The sequence below is a fragment of the Phyllobates terribilis genome, unplaced genomic scaffold, assembly GCF_046119375.1.
Source record: "Phyllobates terribilis strain yellow unplaced genomic scaffold, ASM4611937v1 Scaffold_9__5_contigs__length_417890890, whole genome shotgun sequence".
Taxonomy (NCBI): Eukaryota; Metazoa; Chordata; class Amphibia; order Anura; family Dendrobatidae; genus Phyllobates; species Phyllobates terribilis.
In genome coordinates, this window is record NW_027362769.1 from 163,518,378 (window position 1) to 163,542,462 (window position 24,085).

Below are 24,085 nucleotides of genomic sequence, written 5' to 3' on the forward strand. Positions count from 1 at the left end.
TAAAAGTCAGAGATTGTTGGATCCATGCAGAAAGCTTCATATCCCATATTGAAAGACTGGAATTATAAATCATCTTTAATTGTTCAGAAACCTTGTTATAGAATTTGGATATAGATAGATAGATAGATGATAGATAGATAGATAGATAGATAGATAGATAGATAGATAGATAATAGATAGATGATAGATAGATAGATAGATAGATAGATAGATAGGCAAAAACCCAGCCATGGGGTCTTCTAAGCAGCTGACGAGCACTCTGAAAATGAAAATGGTGGAAGCTCACAAAGCAGGAGAAGGCTATAAGAAGATAGCAAAGCGTTTTCACATTGTCCTTTACTCAGTTCGAAATATAATTAAGAAATGGCAGTTAACAGGAACAGTGGAGGTCAAGATAAGGTCTGGAAGACCAAACAAAATTTCAGTGAGAGCTTCTCGTAGGATTGCTAGAGAGGCAAATCAGAGTCCCCGCTTGACTGCAAAAGACCTACAGAAAGATTTAGCAGACTCTGGAGTTGGGGTACATTGTTCTACTGTTCAGAGACACCTGCACAAACATGGCCTTCATGGAAGTCATCAGAAGAAAACCTCTTCTGCGTCCTCACCATAAAATTCAGGGTCAGAAGTATGCAAAAGAATATCTAAACAAGCCTGATGCATTTTGGAAACAAGTCCTGTGGACCGATGAGGTTAAAATAGAACTCTATCGCCACAATGATCAAAGCTATGTGCGGAGTAAGAAGGGCACAGAATTTCAGGAAAAGAACATCTCGCCAACCATTAAGCATGGGGGAGGATCAATCATGCAGCCAATGGCACAGAAACATTTCACGGGTAGAGGGAAGAATGGATTCAAAATAATTTCAACAAATTCTTGATGCAAACATAACACCATCTGTAAAAAAAGCCAAAGTTGAAAAGAGGATGGCTTCTACAAGTGGATAATGATCCTAAACACACGTCAAAATCCACAATAGACTACCTCAAAAGGCGCAAGCTGAAGGTTTTACAATGGCCCTCACAGTCCCCTGGTCTGAACATCATTGAAAATCTGTGGCTAGACCTCAAAATAGCAAAGCATGCAAGACGACCCAGGAATCTCACAGAACTGGAAGAACTTTCCAAGGAAGAATGGATGAAAATCCCTCAAACAAGAATCGAAAGACTCTTGGCTGGTTACAAAAAGCGTGTGGCACTCCAGATAAAGTTTACAAAAAGAAGGGGCATTTTTTAACCCATCTTAAATGAGATGAACCCTACTTTTTATACACTTTATTTTATCTATCTATCCCAATTCTGGGTATATTTTTTCCAAAATTAGACACTTGCGTCTGCTCTATACAGTTTTCTATAAGGAGGCTATCAGGATAAATGCAGACGATTGTCTAGAGAGCTGATGCTGAATGTGTAGAATATATTCTGGATATATTGCTTATGTTGCAGCTCGAGACCAAATCACTCAGCTCAGTCATCCATAAATGCAGAACCAACAGTGTCTTGTAATATTAATAACCGCTTGTCGCTCCGTCAGCATAAAACCAATTTAAAGTGCTTCTTCTCGTGTCGTCCGGACGGTCAGTGACTGGGGGCTGTGATATAAGGCCGCCTGATCTACCCTTCAATTACAACCACACTTTATTATTACGGGTGTGAACAAGAACCAATCTATTTGTATTCTCTTTTAGCACCTGTAATAAAGTATTTTATGCCTGCTCAATGCACACAGCTAATTTTATCGGAGATTTCCCCTGAGTCTTCAAGATTTCTTATGTTGTTGGACAAAGGACAGAAGGAGAAGATCATTTTTATACAAGGAACAAAGTTAAATTATTATTTGCAGCAAATATGTTTTATAACCCAAAACAGAAACATGAAGGCAACTGGGAAATTATTTTTTAAATGAGGATTATAGTTATTTTCTGAACCTTCCAAGTCTCACAGAAAAGCTCAAACCTGTTAGGCCACTCCACCACAAGGGACACGCTGTGTTATGATTGCAGGGTCCGAGGGGGTGGGCATGACACAGCCATCCAAAGAAAAAAAGAGACAGTCACTTTGTTCTGCTCCGCCCTCACAGATCCTATACTCAGCATAAGAGTGGCCGTAACTTATCAAAACTGACTAGTCTGTGACCGCTTTGTGCCGGCGGAGAATGGCGGGGGGCACAACAGGCAGGTAGGTGACAACGACCTGCCTGCTAGTGATTACGCACTTTTTTTTTTTTTTAAGTCCCGGATATCCCCTTTAATAACTTTGAAAGCTATGGCGTCCAAATGAACATTTAAAGGAGAAACAATGCATGAAGGGGGTCAATTTTTTTACATCACACTCCTCCACCTTCCATACAAGTGTGGCACAAAGACAATTATCCCTTGTGCTTATAGGAGGTCCAAACCCTGGGAACACACCCATTCTGAGTATGCAGAGGCAACAGCATTAGTTTAGTGTTGCATTGCCTTAAAATATTTACCTGTAAAGCAGGACACAGGATATGTGATAGCTTATTAATCAGTGGGGTCATGAGCACAGGGACTTGCACCAATCAGCGAAACGGTGAAGTGTTATCCTTATGAGGCTTTTTATCCCAGTTACAAAATGGAGTTGCAGTTCAGATTGCTGAACGCCACTCTATTCATTCTCCATTGAGGCTTGCACTAAAAAGCAGACAGCAACACTCGATACAACATAGCAAATAAATGGAGTGATCGTCAAGCATGTGCATTGCAGTTCCATTTTTATGGGGATAAAAGTTCCCTGTTCTGTCGATGGTGTGGTCCCATAAGTCAGATCTCCACCAATCAACAAGCTGTCACTTATCCTGTGGATAGGAGATACCTTGTTTTCACTGGACATCCCCTTTAAAAAGGCATTGCATTTGTTTTAATGTAAAATATTTGAGATTCTTTTTTTTTCTGCAGCTTGCCTGCATTGCAATACATTGAAAGCTGCTCGATGCAGTTCAGTGACAATTAAGACAGCAGAGCCATCTGAGGTCTGAGCATCCCAATTTCATCTTCTGAACTTTTGAATACATGCAAATTTATTTATTTTACTCACTTATATAGCTCCATTAATTCCACAGCGCTTTACAGACATTATGGGTACTGTCCCCATTGGGGCTTACAAACTAAATAAACCAGAGAATGTGGAGGAAATCCACGCAAACACGGGGAGAACATACAAACTCCTTGCAGGTGTTGTCCTTGGTGGGATTTGAACCCTGGACCTCAACGCTGCAAGGCTGCAGTGCCAACCACTAAGCCACTAAGCTACCCTTGCATATGAAAATGGATCTTAACTGAGCTTGGACTCACAATCAGCAGAGGTTCGCAAATGTGCTAAAAGGGAGGCCAGGTGTCAGGGTTGACAATGAACAGCATTAAGCAGCTTGCATTGTAATTTAGCACATGCATGCCACAGAAGAAAAGAAATGAACATATACAATTAACACAAATTTTAAAAATATGTTGTTTTCATATAATAGATACAATGCAATAAAATAAAAGATGCAATGGTATCTATTGCCCCAAACTTTATGAAAGTACAAAAAAAATATTAGAATTAATCAGCACTAAAAAGAATAATGATCGGTCCACTCAGAGCTCAAGTATCTGACTGCTCACTTCCCTGCTACTACTATTTTTTGTGCTTGGAAAGTGTTAGAGTAATGGAGCCCTGACAGTAGAATTCTGCCCCTGGGTGGTCTTTCCAGTTCATTATTTTTTTTATCTTTTCTTCCCATTTGATTTGCTCTTGTAAAGTCCTGAGTACATTGTACCTCTGTGAGCTGGAAGCTTTATAGAAGGATCACTTGTACTGTGGGAGTGACAGGTAATAACTGCAGTCAGCACGCTGTGTTCCTGCGCTCCCTGACCTGCAAGGGCAGCAGAGACTACTGACACCTCTCTGCAAACAGCTCTTCTCAGTAAAAGCATTCGATGGCGATAATGTCACTGCGTTTACTGGGGCTTGTAATGAGCGGCAATGGCTGTTTATTACTGAATTGGAGTTACAGAAGAAAAAAAGAAAAGACATTTTCTACAAATGGAGGAAATATAAGCTATATTTTCAGAACTGCATAGAAATACATTTTACATAAATTGAAGTAATGTTACGGAATAAAGTGGGATCACAGATTTACGTAATCTAACGGTGACATACTAACTATATCTCAATATACGCACTGCCAAAAACTAACAGAGTATTCCTAAACTGCAGAACATATATTAGTCAGAGTTTCAGAGAGGATGATAAAATTAGTACACTTAATAAAAAATCTCATATCTATCTTATTTCACATTTCTTTTCATGCGGTTAAGTCCCGGGCTTCAGCTATAATAATTCCTAATGAAAACCCACTAGGAGAAGTTAGCTACTTCCGCCCGGCCCCTCACTTCTGTTAAATGGGGTCCTCCATCCTTGAACATTTATTTCAGAAACCCTACAGTACGCTGTAAAATTAAAAAAAATAGTCTTACATTCCCCTAAGAAGACGGCCAAAATGTCTTCAGTCCCTGAAGTTGATTTCCATTAAGTAGCAGTTATATACATAGGAGCAGTATTATAGTACTTATATTCTTGTACATAGGGGCAGTATTATAGTAGTTATATCCTTGTACATAGGAGCAGTATTATAGTAGTTTTATTCTTGTACATAGGAGCAGTATTATAGTAGTTTTATTCTTGTACATAGGAGCAGTATTATAGTAGTTATATTCTTGTACATAGGAGCAGTATTATAGTACTTATATTCTTGTACATAGGGGCAGTATTATAGTAGTTATATATTCTTGTACATAGGAGCAGTATTATAGTAGTTATATTCTTGTGCATAGGGCAGTATTATAGTAGTTTTATTCTTGTACATAGGAGCAGTATTATAGTACTTATATTCTTGTACATAGGAGCAGTATTATAGTACTTATATTCTTGTACATAGGGGCAGTATTATAGTAGTTTTATTCTTGTACATAGGGAGCAGTATTATAGTAGTTATATTCTTGTACATAGAGAGCAGTATTATAGTAGTTATATTCTTGTACATAGAGGCAGTATTATAGTAGTTATATTCTTGTATATAGGGAGCAGTATTATAGTAGTTATATTCTTGTACATAGGAGCAGTATTATAGTAGTTATATTCTTGTATATAGGAGCAGTATAATAGTAGTTATATTCTAGTACATAGGGGGCAGTATTATAGTAGTTATATTCTTGTACATAGAGGGCAGTATTATAGTAGTAATATTCTTGTACATAGGGGGCAATATTATAGTAGTTATATTATTGTACATAGGGGGCAGTATTATAGTAGTTATATTCTTGTACATAGAGGGCAGTATTATAGTAGTTATATTCTTGTATATAGAAGCAGCATTATAGTAGTTATATTCTTGTACATAGGAGCAGTATTATAGTAGTTATATTCTTGTACATAGAGGGCAGTATTATAGTAGTTATATTCTTGTACATAGAAGCAGTATTATAGTAGTTATATTCTTGTACATAGGGGCAGTATTATAGTAGTTATATTCTTGTACATAGGGGCAGTATTATAGTAGTTATATTCTTATACATAGGAGCAGTATTATAGTAGTTATATTCTTATACATAGGAGCAGTATAATAGTAGTTATATTCTTGTACATAGGAGCAGTATTATAGTAGTTATATTCTTGCACATAGGAGCAGTATTATAGTAGTTATTTTCTTGTACATAGGGGGCAGTATTATAGTAGTTATATTTTTGTACATAGGAGCAGTATTATAGTAGTTATATTCTTGTATATAGGAGCAGTATTATAGTAGTTATATTCTTGTACATAGAAGCAGTATTATAGTAGTTATATTCTTGTACATAGGAGCAGTATTATAGTAGTTATATCCTTGTACATAGGAGCAGGAGGAGAATTATAGTAGTTATATTCTTGTACATAGGAGCAGTATTAAAGTAGTTATATTCTTGTACATAGGGGCAGTATTAAAGTAGTTATATTCTTGTACATAGGGGGCCGTATTATAGTAGTTATATTCTTGTACATAGGGGGCAGTATTATAGTAGCTATATTCTAGTACATAGGGGGTAGTATTATAGTAGTTATATTCTTGTACATAGGGGCCAGTATTATAGTAGTTATATTCTTGTACATAGGGGCAGTATTATAGTAGTTATATTCTTGTACATAGGGGCAGTATTATAGTAGTTATATTCTTGTACATAGGGAGCAGTATTATAGTAGTTATATTCTTGTACATAGAAGCAGTATTATAGTAGTTATATTCTTGTACATAGGGGGCAGTATTATAGTAGTTATATTCTTGTACATAGGGGCCAGTATTATAGTAGTTATATTCTTGTACATAGGGGCAGTATTATAGTAGTTATATTCTTGTACATAGGGAGCAGTATTATAGTAGTAATATTCTTGTACATAGAAGCAGTATTATAGTAGTTATATTCTTGTACATGGGAGCAGTATTATAGTAGTTATATTCTTGTACATAGGAGCAGTATTATAGTAGTTATATTCTTGTACATAGGGGCAGTATTATAGTAGTTATAATCTTGTACATAGGGGGCAGTATTATAGTAGTTATATTCTTGTACATAGGGGGCAGTATTATAGTAGTTATATTCTAGTACATAGGGGGTAGTATTATAGTAGTTATATTCTTGTACATAGAAGGCAGTATTATAGTAGTTATATTCTTGTACATAGGAGCAGAATTATAGTAGTTATATACTTGTATATAGGGGCAGTATTATAGTAGTTATATTCTTGTACATAGGGGCAGTATTACAGTAGTTATATTCTTGTACATAGGGGCAGTATTATAGCAGTTATATTCTTGTATATAGGGGCAGTATTATAGTAGTTATATTCTTGTACATAGAAGGCAGTATTATAGTAGTTATATTCTTGTACATAGGAGCAGTATTATAGTAGTTATATTCTTGTACATAGGGGCAGTATTATAGTAGTTATATGCTTGTATATAGGGGCAGTATTATAGTAGTTATATTCTTGCACATAAGGAGCAGTATTATAGTAGTTATAATCTTGTACATAGGGGCAGTATTATAGTAGTTATAATCTTGTACATAGGGGCAGTATTATAGTAGTTATATTCTTGTACATAGGGGCAGTATTATAGTAGTTATATTCTTGTACATAGGGGGCAGTATTATAGTAGTTATATTCTTGTACATAGGAGCAGTATTATAGTAGTTATATTCTTGTACATAGGGGCAGTATTATAGTAGTTATATTCTTGTACATAGGGAGCAGTATTATAGTAGTTATATTCTTGTATATAGGGGTAGTTTTATAGTAGCTATATTCTTGTATATTGAAGCAGTATTATAGTAGCTATATTCTTGCATATAGGAGCAGTATTATAGTAGTTATATTCTTGTACATAGGGGGCAGTATTATAGTAGTTATATTCTTGTACATAGAAACAGTATTATTGTAGTTATATTCTTGTACATAGAGGCAGTATTATAGTAGTTATATTCTTGCACATAGGAGCAGTATTATAGTAGTTATATTCTTGTACATAGGAGCAGTAATATAGTAGTTATATTTTTGTACATAGGGGCAGTATTATAGTAGTTATATTCTTGTACATAGAGGGCAGTATTATAGTAGTTATATTCTTGTACATGGGGGCAGTATAATAGTAGTTATATTCTTGTACATAGGGGGCAGTATTATAGTAGTTATATTCTTGTACATAGAGGGCAGTATTATAGTAGTTATATTCTTGTACATGGGGGCAGTATAATAGTAGTTATATTCTTGTACATAGGGGGCAGTATTATAGTAGTTATATTCTTGTACATAGAGGGCAGTATTATAGTAGTTATATTCCTGTACATAGGAGCAGTATTATAGTAGTTATATTCTTGCACATAGAAACAGTATTATTGTAGTTATATTCTTGTACATAGAGGCAGTATTATAGTAGTTATATTCTTGTACATAGGGAGCAGTATTATAGTAGTTATATTATTGTACATAGGGAGTAGTATTATAGTAGTTTCATTCTTGTACATAGGGAGCAGTATTATATTAGTTATATTCTTGTAATTAGGAGCAGTATTATAGTAGTTATATTCTTGTATATAGGGGCAGTATTATAGTAGTTATATTCTTGTACATAGGAGCAGTATTATAGTAGCTATATTTTTGTACATAGGGGCAGTATTATAGTAGTTATAATCTTGTACATAGAAGCAGTATTATTGTAGTTATATTATTGTACATAGGGATCAGTATTATAGTAGTTATATTCTTGTACAAAGGAGCAGTATTATAGTAGTTATATGCTTGTATATAGGGGCAGTATTATAGTAGTTATATTCTTGCACATAAGGAGCAGTATTATAGTAGTTATAATCTTGTACATAGGGGCAGTATTATAGTAGTTATAATCTTGTACATAGGGGCAGTATTATAGTAGTTATATTCTTGTACATAGGGGCAGTATTATAGTAGTTATATTCTTGTACATAGGGGGCAGTATTATAGTAGTTATAATCTTGTACATAGGGGGCAGTATTATAGTAGTTATATTCTTGTACATAGGGGGCAGTATTATAGTAGTTATATTCTAGTACATAGGGGGTAGTATTATAGTAGTTATATTCTTGTACATAGAAGGCAGTATTATAGTAGTTATATTCTTGTACATAGGAGCAGAATTATAGTAGTTATATACTTGTATATAGGGGCAGTATTATAGTAGTTATATTCTTGTACATAGGGGCAGTATTACAGTAGTTATATTCTTGTACATAGGGGCAGTATTATAGCAGTTATAGTCTTGTATATAGGGGCAGTATTATAGTAGTTATATTCTTGCACATAGAAGGCAGTATTATAGCAGTTATATTCTTGTACATAGGAGCAGTATTATAGTAGTTATATTCTTGTACATAGGGGCAGTATTATAGTAGTTATATGCTTGTATATAGGGGCAGTATTATAGTAGTTATATTCTTGCACATAAGGAGCAGTATTATAGTAGTTATAATCTTGTACATAGGGGCAGTATTATAGTAGTTATAATCTTGTACATAGGGGCAGTATTATAGTAGTTATATTCTTGTACATAGGGGCAGTATTATAGTAGTTATATTCTTGTACATAGGGGGCAGTATTATAGTAGTTATATTCTTGTACATAGGGGCAGTATTATAGTAGTTATATTCTTGTACATAGGGAACAGTATTATAGTAGTTATATTCTTGTACATAGGGGTAGTTTTATAGTAGCTATATTCTTGTATATTGAAGCAGTATTATAGTAGCTATATTCTTGCATATAGGAGCAGTATTATAGTAGTTATATTCTTGTACATAGGGGGCAGTATTATAGTAGTTATATTCTTGTACATAGAAACAGTATTATTGTAGTTATATTCTTGTACATAGAGGCAGTATTATAGTAGTTATATTCTTGTACATAGGAGCAGTATTATAGTAGGTATATTTTTGTACATAGGGGCAGTATTATAGTAGTTATATTCTTGTACATAGAGGGCAGTATTATAGTAGTTATATTCTTGTACATGGGGGCAGTATAATAGTAGTTATATTCTTGTACATAGGGGGCAGTATTATAGTAGTTATATTCTTGTACATAGAGGGCAGTATTATAGTAGTTATATTCCTGTACATAGGAGCAGTATTATAGTAGTTATATTCTTGCACATAGAAACAGTATTATTGTAGTTATATTCTTGTACATAGAGGCAGTATTATAGTAGTTATATTCTTGTACATAGGGAGCAGTATTATAGTAGTTATATTATTGTACATAGGGAGTAGTATTATAGTAGTTTCATTCTTGTACATAGGGAGCAGTATTATAGTAGTTATATTATTGTACATAGAAGCAGTATTATTGTAGTTATATTATTGTACATAGGGATCAGTATTATAGTAGTTATATTCTTGTACAAAGGAGCAGTATTATATTAGTTATATTCTTGTACTTAGGAGCAGTATTATAGTAGTTATATTCTTGTATATAGGGGCAGTATTATAGTAGTTATATTCTTGTACATAGGAGCAGTATTATAGTAGCTATATTTTTGTACATAGGGGCAGTATTATAGTAGTTATAATCTTGTACATAGAAGCAGTATTATTGTAGTTATATTATTGTACATAGGGATCAGTATTATAGTAGTTATATTCTTGTACAAAGGAGCAGTATTATATTAGTCATATTCTTGTACTTAGGAGCAGTATTATAGTAGTTATATGCTTGTATATAGGGGCAGTATTATAGTAGTTATATTCTTGCACATAAGGAGCAGTATTATAGTAGTTATAATCTTGTACATAGGGGCAGTATTATAGTAGTTATAATCTTGTACATAGGGGCAGTATTATAGTAGTTATATTCTTGTACATAGGGGCAGTATTATAGTAGTTATATTCTTGTACATAGGGGGCAGTATTATAGTAGTTATATTCTTGTACATAGGGGCAGTATTATAGTAGTTATATTCTTGTACATAGGGAGCAGTATTATAGCAGTTATATTCTTGTACATAGGGGTAGTTTTATAGTAGCTATATTCTTGTATATTGAAGCAGTATTATAGTAGCTATATTCTTGCATATAGGAGCAGTATTATAGTAGTTATATTCTTGTACATAGGGGGCAGTATTATAGTAGTTATATTCTTGTACATAGAAACAGTATTATTGTAATTATATTCTTGTACATAGAGGCAGTATTATAGTAGTTATATTCTTGCACATAGGAGCAGTATTATAGTAGTTATATTCTTGTACATAGGAGCAGTATTATAGTAGTTATATTTTTGTACATAGGGGCAGTATTATAGTAGTTATATTCTTGTACATAGAGGGCAGTATTATAGTAGTTATATTCTTGTACATGGGGGCAGTATAATAGTAGTTATATTCTTGTACATAGGGGGCAGTATTATAGTAGTTATATTCTTGTACATAGAGGGCAGTATTATAGTAGTTATATTCATGTACATAGGAGCAGTATCATAGTAGTTATATTCTTGCACATAGAAACAGTATTATTGTAGTTATATTCTTGTACATAGAGGCAGTATTATAGTAGTTATATTCTTGTACATAGGGAGCAGTATTATAGTAGTTATATTATTGTACATAGGGAGTAGTATTATAGTAGTTTCATTCTTGTACATAGGGAGCAGTATTATAGTAGTTATATTATTGTACATAGAAGCAGTATTATTGTAGTTATATTATTGTACATAGGGATCAGTATTATAGTAGTTATATTCTTGTACAAAGGAGCAGTATTATATTAGTTATATTCTTGTACTTAGGAGCAGTATTATAGTAGTTATATTCTTGTATATAGGGGCAGTATTATAGTAGTTATATTCTTGTACATAGGAGCAGTATTATAGTAGCTATATTTTTGTACGTATGAGCAGTATTATAGTAGTTATATTCTTGTACATAGAGGGCAGTATTATAGTAGTCATATTCTTGTACATAGGAGCAGTATTATAGTAGTTATATTCCTGTACATAGGATCAGTATTATAGTAGGTATATTCTTGTACATAGGAGCAGTATTATAGTAGTTATATTCTTGCATATAGGGGGCAGTATTATAGTAGTTATATTCTTGTACATAGAAGCAGTATTATAGTAGTTATATTCTTGCACATGGAAGCAGTATTATAGTAGTTTTATTCTTGTACATAGAGGCACTATTATAGTAGTTATATTCTTGTACATAGGGAGCAGTATTATTGTAGTTATATTATTGTACATAGGGTGCAGTATTATAGTAGTTATATTCTTGTACATAGAGGCAGTATTATAGTAGTTATATTCTTGTACATAGGGAGCAGTATAATTGTAGTTATATTATTGTACATAGGGAGCAGTATTATAGTAGTTATATTCTTGTACATAGGGGCAGTATTATAGTAGTTATATTCTTGTACATAGGGGGCAGTATTATAGTAGTTATATTCTTGTACAGAGGAGCAGTGTTACGCTCACGCCCGGACTGACTGGCGTAAGCGTGGTTAGTGGTCCCACTGGGCCATGAACCGAGGAGTGCCTGGAGGGGCGTGACTAGGGGCCTCGCCAGATCCGACCACAAACACACAGTGGCCTAATCGACTCCGTGGTCCGAGGATGGACATGGGAGGTGGCCCAACTGCTACTCCAGTTCAGACCCCGGTCACAGCTGTTGACCCACACCGGGGTATGCAGGAACGGGCAGGTTTGGCTGGTATGCAGACAGGTGGTTACTGGCAGGCATGGCTGGTATGCAGACAGGCGGGTACTGGCAGGCACGGCTGGTATGCAGACAGGTGAGTACTGGCAGGCACGGCTGGTATGCAGGCAGGTGTGTACTGGCAGGCACGGCTGGTATGCAGGCAGGTGGGTACTGGCAGGCACAGCTGGTATGCAGACAGGTGGGTACTGGCAGGCACGGCTGGTATGCAGGCAGGTGGGTACTGGCAGGCACGGCAGGTATGCAGACAGGTGGGTACTGGCAGGTAGGAAAGCAGGCTGGATAGGGACAGTACAGACTGGGATACAGGAACAGAGCCGCAAGTACGGTGGACAAGCAGAGCGGAGCAGAGCCGCTGGCGTGGAGGACAAGCAGAGCAGAACCGCTGGCGGGGATGACAAGCAGAGCAGAGCAGAATCGCAGACACGGAGGACAAGCGGAGCAGAGCAGAGCAGAACCGCAGACCCTTAGGACAAACGGAGCAGAGCAGAACCGCAGACACAGAGGACAAGCGGAGCAGAGCAAAGCAGAACTGCAGACGCGGAGGACAAGCGAAGCAGAGCAGAACCGCAGACGCGGAGGACAAGCGGAGCAGAGCAGAACCGCAGATGTGGAGGACAAGCGGAGCAGAGCAGAACCGCAGACACAAAAGACAAGTGGAGCAGAGCAGAACCGCAGATGCGGAGGACAAGCAGAGCAGAACCGCAGACGCGGAGGACAAGCGGAGCAGAGTTAAGCTGCAGGTGCAGAGGGCAAGAGGAGCAGAGCAGAGCCGCAGGTGCAGAGGACAAGCAGAGCAGAGCAGAGAGGAACAGCAGGTGCGGAGGACAAGAGGAGCAGATCACAGCGGAAAAGCAGGTGCAGGCACACAGGACAAGCAGAACCAGGGAAACGGGACAAGCAGAACCAGATACACACAAGGTACTTACAATGAAGTAGCGAGTGGACACAAAATTCACAAACAGAAGTACAGAGCCAACGAGTTGGAGTTAGGTGCAGGTTCAGACACTGAAGGAAAAGGAAAGGTTCGGACATAGAGACAAACAGGTAACGGGCTAGGACACAGTTCAGACAGGAACTGAACCTGGAACAAGATACAGGAATGAGCCTGGGTACTCAGCCCCCAGGGAGGCGGAAACAGACTAGAAGTCACAGATACAGGCAACAGGCCTGGGTATACAGCCCCCATGGTGGCGGAAACAGACTAGAAGTCACAGATACAGGTAACGGGTCTGGGTACTCAGTCCCCAGGGTGATGGAAACAGACAAGATACAGGACAGGACCTGGCAACTCAGTTGCAAGGAACACACTGAAAGAAAGTGTTGCTCAGGCACCTCCTACTGGGTGGAGGGGTTTTAAGTATCCAGTGACTCACAGCAATAGGCTGGGGATGCATTAGGACTGCGCACACTGTAAATTTAAGAATCAGGAAGTAACAGGCCCGCCGCCCTAAGCAATCAGACAAGAGACATGCACACAGAAAGCAATGGAGCAAAGTGTGCAGCCTGGACTGATAGGTAAGTTGGCGGTCTTGCATGGTGGGAGATGGTAAGCCATGCCAGCACGCCGCCAGGGATGTTACACGCAGTATTATAGTAGTTATATTCTTGTATATAGGGGCAGTTTTATAGTAGTTATATTCTTGTACATAGGAAGCAGTATTATAGTTGTTATATTCTTGTACATAGGAGCAGTATTATAGTAGTTATATTCTTGTACATAGGGGGCAGTATTAAAGTAGTCATATTCTTGTACATAGGAGCAGTATTATAGTAGTTATATTCTTGTACATAGGAACATGCTCCTATTTCTTGCATGTCTACCATCTTAGACCTCAGTTCACATTGCTTGTTTTTTTGTCTTGTTTGCATTCTGTGCAATTTAAGGGTGTGGCATCCCCTTTGTTGAGCTGATTGGTATATATGTAGCTTACCACGGGCCTGGGTGGTCTGGAGTTGGGACCCGGTCCTATTTGTCTACCCTTTTATATGCATTACTTCAACTTTGATATACAGTAAGGTTTTTAATATAGGCAGTATAGGTACCGTCCCAATTTAGGGTCACCTTGCCGCTGGTGGGACGGCTTGTATACTTTTTTTGATCAAAAATAGTTCACTAAGTACCCTATATTTATTATGCAACTTTGCTTTACATTTATATATAATGATGGTAGGGTATGAGATATATTTTTGTCTTTTGTAGGTTTTGCTTCTTTTTGCTAGTGTGAACATGCTCCTATTTCTTGCATGTCTACCATCTTAGACCTCAGTTCACATTGCTTGGTTTTTTGTCTTGTTTGCATTCTGTGCAATTTAAGGGTGTGGCATCCCCTTTGTTGAGCTGATTGGTATATATGTAGCTTACCACGGGCCTGGGTGGTCTGGAGTTGGGACCCGGTCCTATTTGTCTACCCTTTTATATGCATTACTTCAACTTTGATATACAGTAAGGTTTTTAATATAGGCAGTATAGGTACCGTCCCAATTTAGGGTCACCTTGCCGCTGGTGGGACGGCTTGTATACTTTTTTTGATCAAAAATAGTTCACTAAGTACCCTATATTTATTATGCAACTTTGCTTTACATTTATATATAATGATGGTAGGGTATGAGATATATTTTTGTCTTTTGTAGGTTTTGCTTCTTGTACATAGGAGCAGTATTATAGTTGTTATATTCTTGTACATAGGAGCAGTATTATAGTTGTTATATTCTTGTACAGAGGGAGCAGTAATATAGAACCATGGCCGAAAGTGTTGGCACCCTTGATATTGTTCCAGAAAATGAAGTATTTCTCCCAGAAAATTATTGCAATTACACATATTTTGTTATACAGGTGTTTATTTCCTTTGTGTGTATTGGAACGACACAAAAAAAACTGAAAAAAAGGCAAATTGGACATAATTTCACAAAAAACCCCAAAAATGGTCAGGACAAAATTGTTGGCACTTTTCCAAACTTTGTTTCAGGCATGTGATGCTCGTTCAAACTCACCTGTGGCAAGTAACTGGTGTGGGCAATATGAAAATCACACCTGAAACCAGATAAAAAGGGGAGAAGTTGACTCAACCTTTGCATTGTGTGTCTGTGTGTGCCACACTAAGCACAGAAAACAGAAAGAGGAGAAGAGAACTGTCTGAGGACTTGAGAAACAAAATTGTTGAAAAATATCAGCAATCTCAAGGTTACAACTCCATCTCCAGAGATCTTGATGTTCCTTTGTCCATGGTGCGCAACATAATAAAGAAGTTTACATCCCATGGCACAGTAGCTACTCTGTGTGAACATATAAACCTTCTTAAAACAATACATTTTATTATTTTTCATTAAAAAACACCATTACTCATGTAATGTGAAGATAAAAAGGAATCCAGGGATAAGAGTAGAACTTAGATGACATAAAGAAATTGATGAAAGGTTGCAACGCAGGATAATCCGGATGGTGGATAAGCAGCTCCAATCAAGATCCAAAGAAAGCTGTCCTGCAGGCTCAAGGTGCATCAGTGCCAGCGCGAACTATCCATCGACATTTGAATGCTTTAATACTATTAGAAATCTATTTTATGTAAGCTCCCCCTAGTGGTGGCTATATGCAGCCAGAATTTTATCATCACTGTCTAATAGGGGGATTTGGAGCTGGACACAGAAGATTAGATTTCTGACCCCCATAAACATAGAGCATAAAGCCAATCCATAAAAACTTTTGGACCTTTTAAGATTGAAAAAAAAATAAAGATGGGTACACTCTTTCACTGATATTTCTAACATGACTGAAGGGTCATTTTAAGTTATTACATCAGTAAAAAAAAAAAAAAAGTCCACTTTTCATGCATATTAGCATTTTTCACATTGCAGCGATAAAATGACATAAAAGGTTAGATCCTTTCCCCATTTGTCTAGTATAAAACCATTTATTGCTCTCTCATAAACTGTCCTATTTTGTCACTGCTGACTGCATTCTTCGCCGGGCAGATTATATCTTGCGGGTTAACTCACTATTATAGATAATCTTGTTTCATTTACCAGTAGCGGCAGTTCTGTAAGGTCTGTGATAAGGCGACTCAGATTACATGAGATGTTCCTATTATTAAATGGATGCAGTTACAGCTGGATCAAGATAATTGTACAGGGTATGTGCAGAAAAGCTGCAACACCGTTATTGGGAGATAAAGCGTGTTTGTGTTTGAAGGGTCAGTGCTGAATGAATAGACCGGGCAGAGTGTTCCTGAGCTCCTGCATGTTACATCCAATGCAGCAATAACTTTCTTATCGCACCCTGCAGACGTTCAGCTTTAAAAGGGTCAACGCGCGTCAGCGTCAATGAGATGCGATGGGGGGCAGAAGAAAGGCACAATGCCAGATCATTGCTCTTGCCCTTTTACTGCCACTTTAAATTAAAACATCTTATTATTAAAGGGCAATTCCTGTCACGTTGGATATTTAATATCACTGATACAGTAATGATTTCTAAGTTGTATGACATTTAGAAATCAAACCCTGCTTAATACGATTTTTGAATTCCTATCTTTGCTCCCATCGTAACATAGGATGAAGTACTTATAATATCAGCAGGGAGTATCAATAAGCACGGATAAAATTTAACATAATGCTGAATATACAGTGGGTACAGAAAGTATTCAGACCCCTTTAAATTTTTCACTCTTTGTTTCATTGCAGCCATTTGGTAAATTCTAAAAAGTTCATTTTTTTTTCTCATTAACGTACACTCTGCACCCCATCTTGACTGAAAAATAACAGAAATGTAGAAATTTTTGCAAATTTATTAAAAAAAAACCCTGAAATATCACATGGTCATAAGTATTCAGACCCTTTGCTCAGTATTGAGGAGAAGACCCCTTTTGAGCTAGTACAGCCATGAGTCTTCTTGAGAATGATGCAACAAGTTTATTACACCTGGATTCGGGGATCCTCTGCCATTCTTCCTTGCAGATCCTCTCCAGTTCCGTCAGGTTGGATGGTGAACGTTGGTGGACAGCCATATTCAGGTCTCTCCAGAGATGCTCAATTGGGTTTAGGTTAGGGCTCTGGCTGGGCCAGTCAAGAATAGTCACAGAGTTGTTCTCAAGCCACTCCTTTGTTATTTTAGCTGTGTGCTTAGGGTCATTGTCTTGTAGGAATGTGAACCTTCGGCCAAGTCTGAGGTCCAGAGCACTCTGGGAGAGGCTTTCATCCAGGATATCTCTGTACTTGGCCGCATTCATGTTTCCTTCAAGTGCAACCAGTTGTCCTGTCCCTGCAGCTGAAAAACACCCCCATAGCATGATGCTGCCACCACCATGTTTCACTGTTGGGATTGTATTGAGCAGATGATGAGCAGTGCCTGGTTTTCTCCACACATACCACTTAGAATTATTACCAAAAAGTTCTATCTTCATCTCATCAGACCAGAGAATCTTATTTCTCATAGTCTGGGAGTCCTTCATGTGTTTTTGAGCAAACTCTATGCGGGCTTTCATATGTCTTGCAATGAGGAGAGACTTCCGTCGGGCCACTCTGTGGCATAAAGTCTTGACTGGTGGAGGGCTGCAGTGATAGTTGACTTTGTGGAACTTTCTCCCATCTCCCCACTGCAACTCTGGAGCTCAGCCACAGTGATCTTGGGGTTCTTCTTCACCTCTCTTACCAAGGCTCTTCTCCCACGATTGCTCAGTTTGGCTGGACCGCCAGGTCTAGGAAGACATCTGGTGGTCCCAAACTTCTTCCATTTAAGGATTATGGAGGCCACTGTGCTCTTAGGAACCTTGAGTACTGCAGAAATTCTTTTGTAACCTTGGCCACATCTGTGCCTTGCCACAATTCTGTCTCTGAGTTTCTTGGGCAGTCCTTTGAGCTCATGATTCTCATTTGGTCTGACATGCACTGTGAGCTGTGAGGTCTTATATAGACAGATGTGTGCCTTTTCAAATCAAGTCCTATCAGTTTAATTAAACACAGCTGGACTCCAATGAAGGAGTAGAACCATCTCAAGGAGGATCACAAGGAAATGGACAGCATGTGAATTAAATATGAGTGTCTGAGCAAAAGGTCTGAATACTTATGACCATGTGATATTTCAATTTTTCTTTTTTAATAAATTTGCAAAAATTTCTACATTTCTGTTTTTTTTCAGTCAAGATGGGGTGCAGAGTGTACTTTAATGAGAAAAAAATGAACTTTTTAGAATTTACCAAATGGCTGCAATGAAGCAAAGAGTGAAAAAGTTAAAGGGGTCTGAATACTTTCCGTACCCACTATAACTGTAGCATTGGCGTCTCTGCCTCCTGCCAGGCAGAGACGCCGTCTCTCTCACCTCCCCGCTCCCCGCGCACCGTCCTCCTGCGCTCCTCTTCCTGCAGCGGCCGGCGCGCGTTCTCTCCCGGGCACTGTACTTAGGGCGCGCGCGCGTGCGCGCCCTCTCTCTTAAAGGGGCCGCGCGCGCCGTCCTAAGGAGTCCCCGGCCAATAGCCGGAGGACCTCTCATATTTAGGGCACCTACTCCAAAATGGAGGTGCCCGAGAAAAAGTTGTTGCACAGTTACTTATCTCTGCTTCAGCCCTCAGGTTCCGCTGCTAGCCTGACTCCTCGTCCTGCCTGCCAGCCTGTTATCTGCCCGTTACCTGCCAGCCCGCTCACCTGGAATGCTCACCTGTTACCTGCCTTGTCACTCAGCCCACTCACCTGGGAGCACCCGCCTGTTACCTGCTGTGTCCGTCAGCCTGCTCACCTGGGAGCGTTCACCTGTTACCTGCCTGTTACCTGCCTTGTCTGTCAGCCCGCTCACCTGGGAGCATCCGTCTGTTACCAGCTAGCCTACCTGGAAGCTTTGCCGTCACTTGCTGTGACCACCTGCCTGGTAAACCTAGAGACTACTACTTGCTCTGCTGTCACGTACCGTGACCACCTGTCAGCTAACCAGAGACTTCTGCCTGCTTGCCGTGTCCATCCGTCATACCGGTCAGTCCCAGCCATCTGACCCGTAGGAGCCACCTGCTCTCTTACAAGGTCGTCCCCAGAGTAGCACCTGGTCCCTCTGCCCAGATCCTCCCTAGTCACGGAGTCGTTAGCCGCCGTCCGACAAGGGTTCGGTTTGGGTTGATACTTAGTCACGCCCCTCTGGGTCCCTACTTGCACCGCAGCACAGAGGTTCCACCACCCGGACCCGTAACAATAACTTCTATAATACTGCCTCCTATATAAAAGAACAATGCTGCAATACTGATCTATATGTACAAGAATATAACTACTATAAAACTGCCACCTATGTACAAGAATATAACTACTATAATATTGTCCCCTATGTACAAGAATATAATTACTATAATACTGCTCCTATGTACAAGAATATAACTACTATAATACTGCCCCTATATACAAGAATATAACTACTATAATACTGCACCCTATGTAAAAGAATATAACTACTATAATACTGCTCCAATATACAAGAATATAACTACTATAATACTGCTACCTATGTACAAGAATATAACTACTATAATACTGCTCATATATACAAGAATATAACTACTATAATACTGTCCCCTATGTACAGGAAGATAACAACAATAATACCGCCCCCTATGTACAAGAACTACAATAATACTGCCCCTATGTACAAGAATATAACTACTATAATACTGCCCCTATGTACAAGAATATAACTACTATAATACTGCCCCTATGAAAAGAATATAACTACTATAATACTGCCCCTATGTACAAGAATATAACTGCTATAATACTGCCCTTATGTACAAGAATATAACTACTATAATACTGCCCGTATGTACAAGAATATAACTACTATAATACTGCCCCTATGTACAAGAATATAACTACTATAATACTGCCCCTATGAAAAGAATATAACTACTATAATACTGCCCCTATGTACAAGAATATAACTGCTATAATACTGCCCTTATGTACAAGAATATAACTACTATAATACTGCCCCTATGTACAAGAATAAAACTACTATAATACTGCCCCTATGTACAAGAATATAACTACTATAATACTTCCCCTATGTACAAGAATATAACTACTATAATACTGCCCCCTATGTACAAGAATATGACTACTATAATACTGCCCCTATGTACAAGAATATAACTACTATAATACTGCTCCTATGTACAAGAATATAAGTACTATAATACTGCTCCTATGTACAAGAATATAACTACTATAATACTGCCCCTATGTACAAGAATATAACTACTATAATACTGCCCCTATGTACAAGAATATAACTACTATAATACTGCTCCTATGTACAAGAATATAACTACTATAATACCGCTATGTACAAGAATATATCTACTATAATACTGCCCCTATGTACAAGAATATAACTACTATAATACTGACCCTGTGTACAAGAATATAACTACTATAATACTGCCCCTATGTACAAGAATATAACTACTATAATACTTCTCCTATGTACAAGAATATAACTACTATAATACTGCCCCTATGTATAAGAATATAACTACTATAATACTGCCCCTGTGTACAAGAATATATCTACTATAATACTGCCCCTATGTACAAGAATATAACTACTATAATACTACTCCTATGTACAAGAATATAACTACTATAATACTGCTCCTATGTACAAGAATATAACTACTATAATACTGCCCCTATGTACAAGAATATAACTACTATAATACTGCCCCTATGCACAAGAATATAACTACTATAATACTGCTCCTATGTACAAGAATATAACTACTATAATACTGCTCCTATGTACAAGAATATAACTACTATAATACTGCCCCTATGTACAAGAATATATCTACTATAATACTGCCCCAATAGCCGGAGGACCTCCCATATTTAGGGCACCTCCTCCAAAATGGAGGTACCCGAGCAAAAGTTGTTGCACAGTTACTTATCTCTGCTTCAGCCCTCAGGTTCCGCTGCTAGCCTGACTCCTCGTCCTGCCTGCCAGTCTGTTATCTGCCCATTACCTGCCAGCCCGCTCACCTGGAACGCTCACCTGTTACCTGCCTGTTACCTGCCTTGTCACTCAGCCCACTCACCTGGGAGCACCCGCCTGTTACCAGCTAGCCTACTTGGCAGCTTTGCCATCACTTGCTGTGACCACCTGCCTGGTAAACCTAGAGACTACTACTTGCTCTGCTGTCACGTACCGTGACCACCTGTCAGCTAACCAGAGACTTCTGCCTGCTTGCCGTGTCCATCCGTCATACCGGTCAGTCCCAGCCATCTGACCCGTAGGAGCCACCTGCTCTCTTACAAGGTCGTCCCCAGAGTAGCACCTGGTCCCTCTGCCCGGATCCTCCCTGGTCACGGAGTCGTTAGCCGCCGTCCGACAAGGGTTCGGTTTGGGTTGATACTTAGTCACGCCCCTCTGGGTCCCTACTTGCACCGCAGCACAGAGGTTCCACCACCCGGACCCGTAACAATAACTTCTATAATACTGCCTCCTATATAAAAGAACAATGCTGCAATACTGATCTATATGTACAAGAATATAACTACTATAAAACTGCCCCCTATGTACAAGAATATAACTACTATAATATTGTCCCCTATGTACAAGAATATAACTACTATAATACTGCCCCTATATACAAGAATATAACTACTATAATACTGCACCCTATGTAAAAGAATATAACTACTATAATACTGCTCCAATATACAAGAATATAACTACTATAATACTGCTCCCTATGTACAAGAATATAACTACTATAATACTGCTCATATATACAAGAATATAACTACTATAATACTGCTCCAATGTACAAGAATATAACTACTATAATACTGTCCCCTATGTACAGGAAGATAACAACAATAATACCGCCCCCTATGTACAAGAACTACAATAATACTGCCCCTATGTACAAGAATATAACTACTATAATACTGCCCCTATGTACAAGAATATAACTACTATAATACTGCCCCTATGAAAAGAATATAACTACTATAATACTGCCCCTATGTACAAGAATATAACTGCTAAAATACTGCCCTTATGTACAAGAATATAACTACTATAATACTGCCCCTATGTACAAGAATATAACAACTATAATACTGCCCCTATGTACAAGAATATAACTACTATAATACTTCCCCTTTGTACAAGAATATAACTACTATAATACTGCCCCCTATGTACAAGAATATGACTACTATAATACTGCCCCTATGTACAAGAATATAACTACTATAATACTGCTCCTATGTACAAGAATATAAGTACTATAATACTGCTCCTATGTACAAGAATATAACTACTATAATACTGCCCCTATGTACAAGAATATAACTACTATAATACAGCCCCTATGTACAAGAATATAACTACTATAATACTGCTTCTATGTACAAGAATATAACTACTATAATACTGCTATGTACAAGAATATAACTACTTTAATACTGGCCCTATGTACAAGAATATAACTACTATAATACTGCCCCTATGTACAAGAATATATCTACTATAATACTGCCCCTATGTACAAGAATATAACTACTATAATACTGACCCTATGTACAAGAATATAACTACTATAATACTGCCCCTATGTACAAGAATATAACTACTATAATACTTCCCCTATGTACAAGAATATAACTACTATAATACTGCCCCTATGTATAAGAATATAACTACTATAATACTGCCCCTGTGTACAAGAATATAACTACTATAATACTGCCCCTATGTACAAGAATATATCTACTATAATACTGCTCCTATGTACAAGAATATAACTACTATAATACTGCTCCTATGTACAAGAATATAACTACTATAATACTGCCCCTATGTGCAAGAATATAACTACTATAATACTTCCCCTATGTACAAGAATATATCTACTATAATACTGCCCCTATGTACAAGAATATAACTACTGTAATACTGTCCCTATGTACAAGAATATATCTACTATAATTCTGCCCCTATGTACAAGAATATAACTATTATAATACTGCCCCTATGTGCAAGAATATAACTACTGTAATACTGCCCCTATGTACAAGAATATAACTACTATAATACTGCCCCTATGTGGAAGAATATAACTACTATAATACTGCCCCTATGTGCAAGAATATAACTACTATAATACTGCCCCTATGTAAAAGAATATAACTACTGTAATACTGCCCCTATGTACAAGAATATAACTACTGTAATACTGCCCCTATGTACAAGAATGTATCTACTATAATACTGCTCCAATATACAAGAATATAACTACTATAATACTGCTCCTATGTACAAGAATATAACTACTATAATACTGCTCCTATGTACAAGAATATAACTACTATAATACTGCTCATATGTACAAGAATATAACTACTATAATATTGCTCCTATGTATAAGAATATAACTACTATAATACTGCCCCTATGCATAAGAATATAACTACTATAATACTGCCCCTGTGTACAAGAATATATCTACTATAATACTGCCCCTATGTACAAGAATATAACTACTATAATACTGCTCATATGTACAAGAATATAACTACTATGATACTGCCCCTATGTGCAAGAATATAACTACTATAATACTGCAACTATGTACAAGAATATAACTACTGTAATACTGCCCCTATGTACAAGAATATATCTACTATAATACTGCCCCTATGTACAAGAATATAACTACTATAATACTGCCCCTATGTACAAGAATATAACTACTATAATACTGCTCCTATGTACAAGAATATAACTACTATAATACTGCTCATATGTACAAGAATATAACTACTATAATACTGCTC

At 37.5% G+C, this 24,085-nt stretch overlaps 1 protein-coding gene across 1 annotated transcript in view; it reads right to left on the minus strand.

The window, feature by feature from the left end:
* Positions 1–24,085, minus strand: part of THSD7B (thrombospondin type 1 domain containing 7B) — a 760,515-nt gene that overhangs the window by 204,920 nt on the left and 531,510 nt on the right. The window lies entirely within an intron of this gene.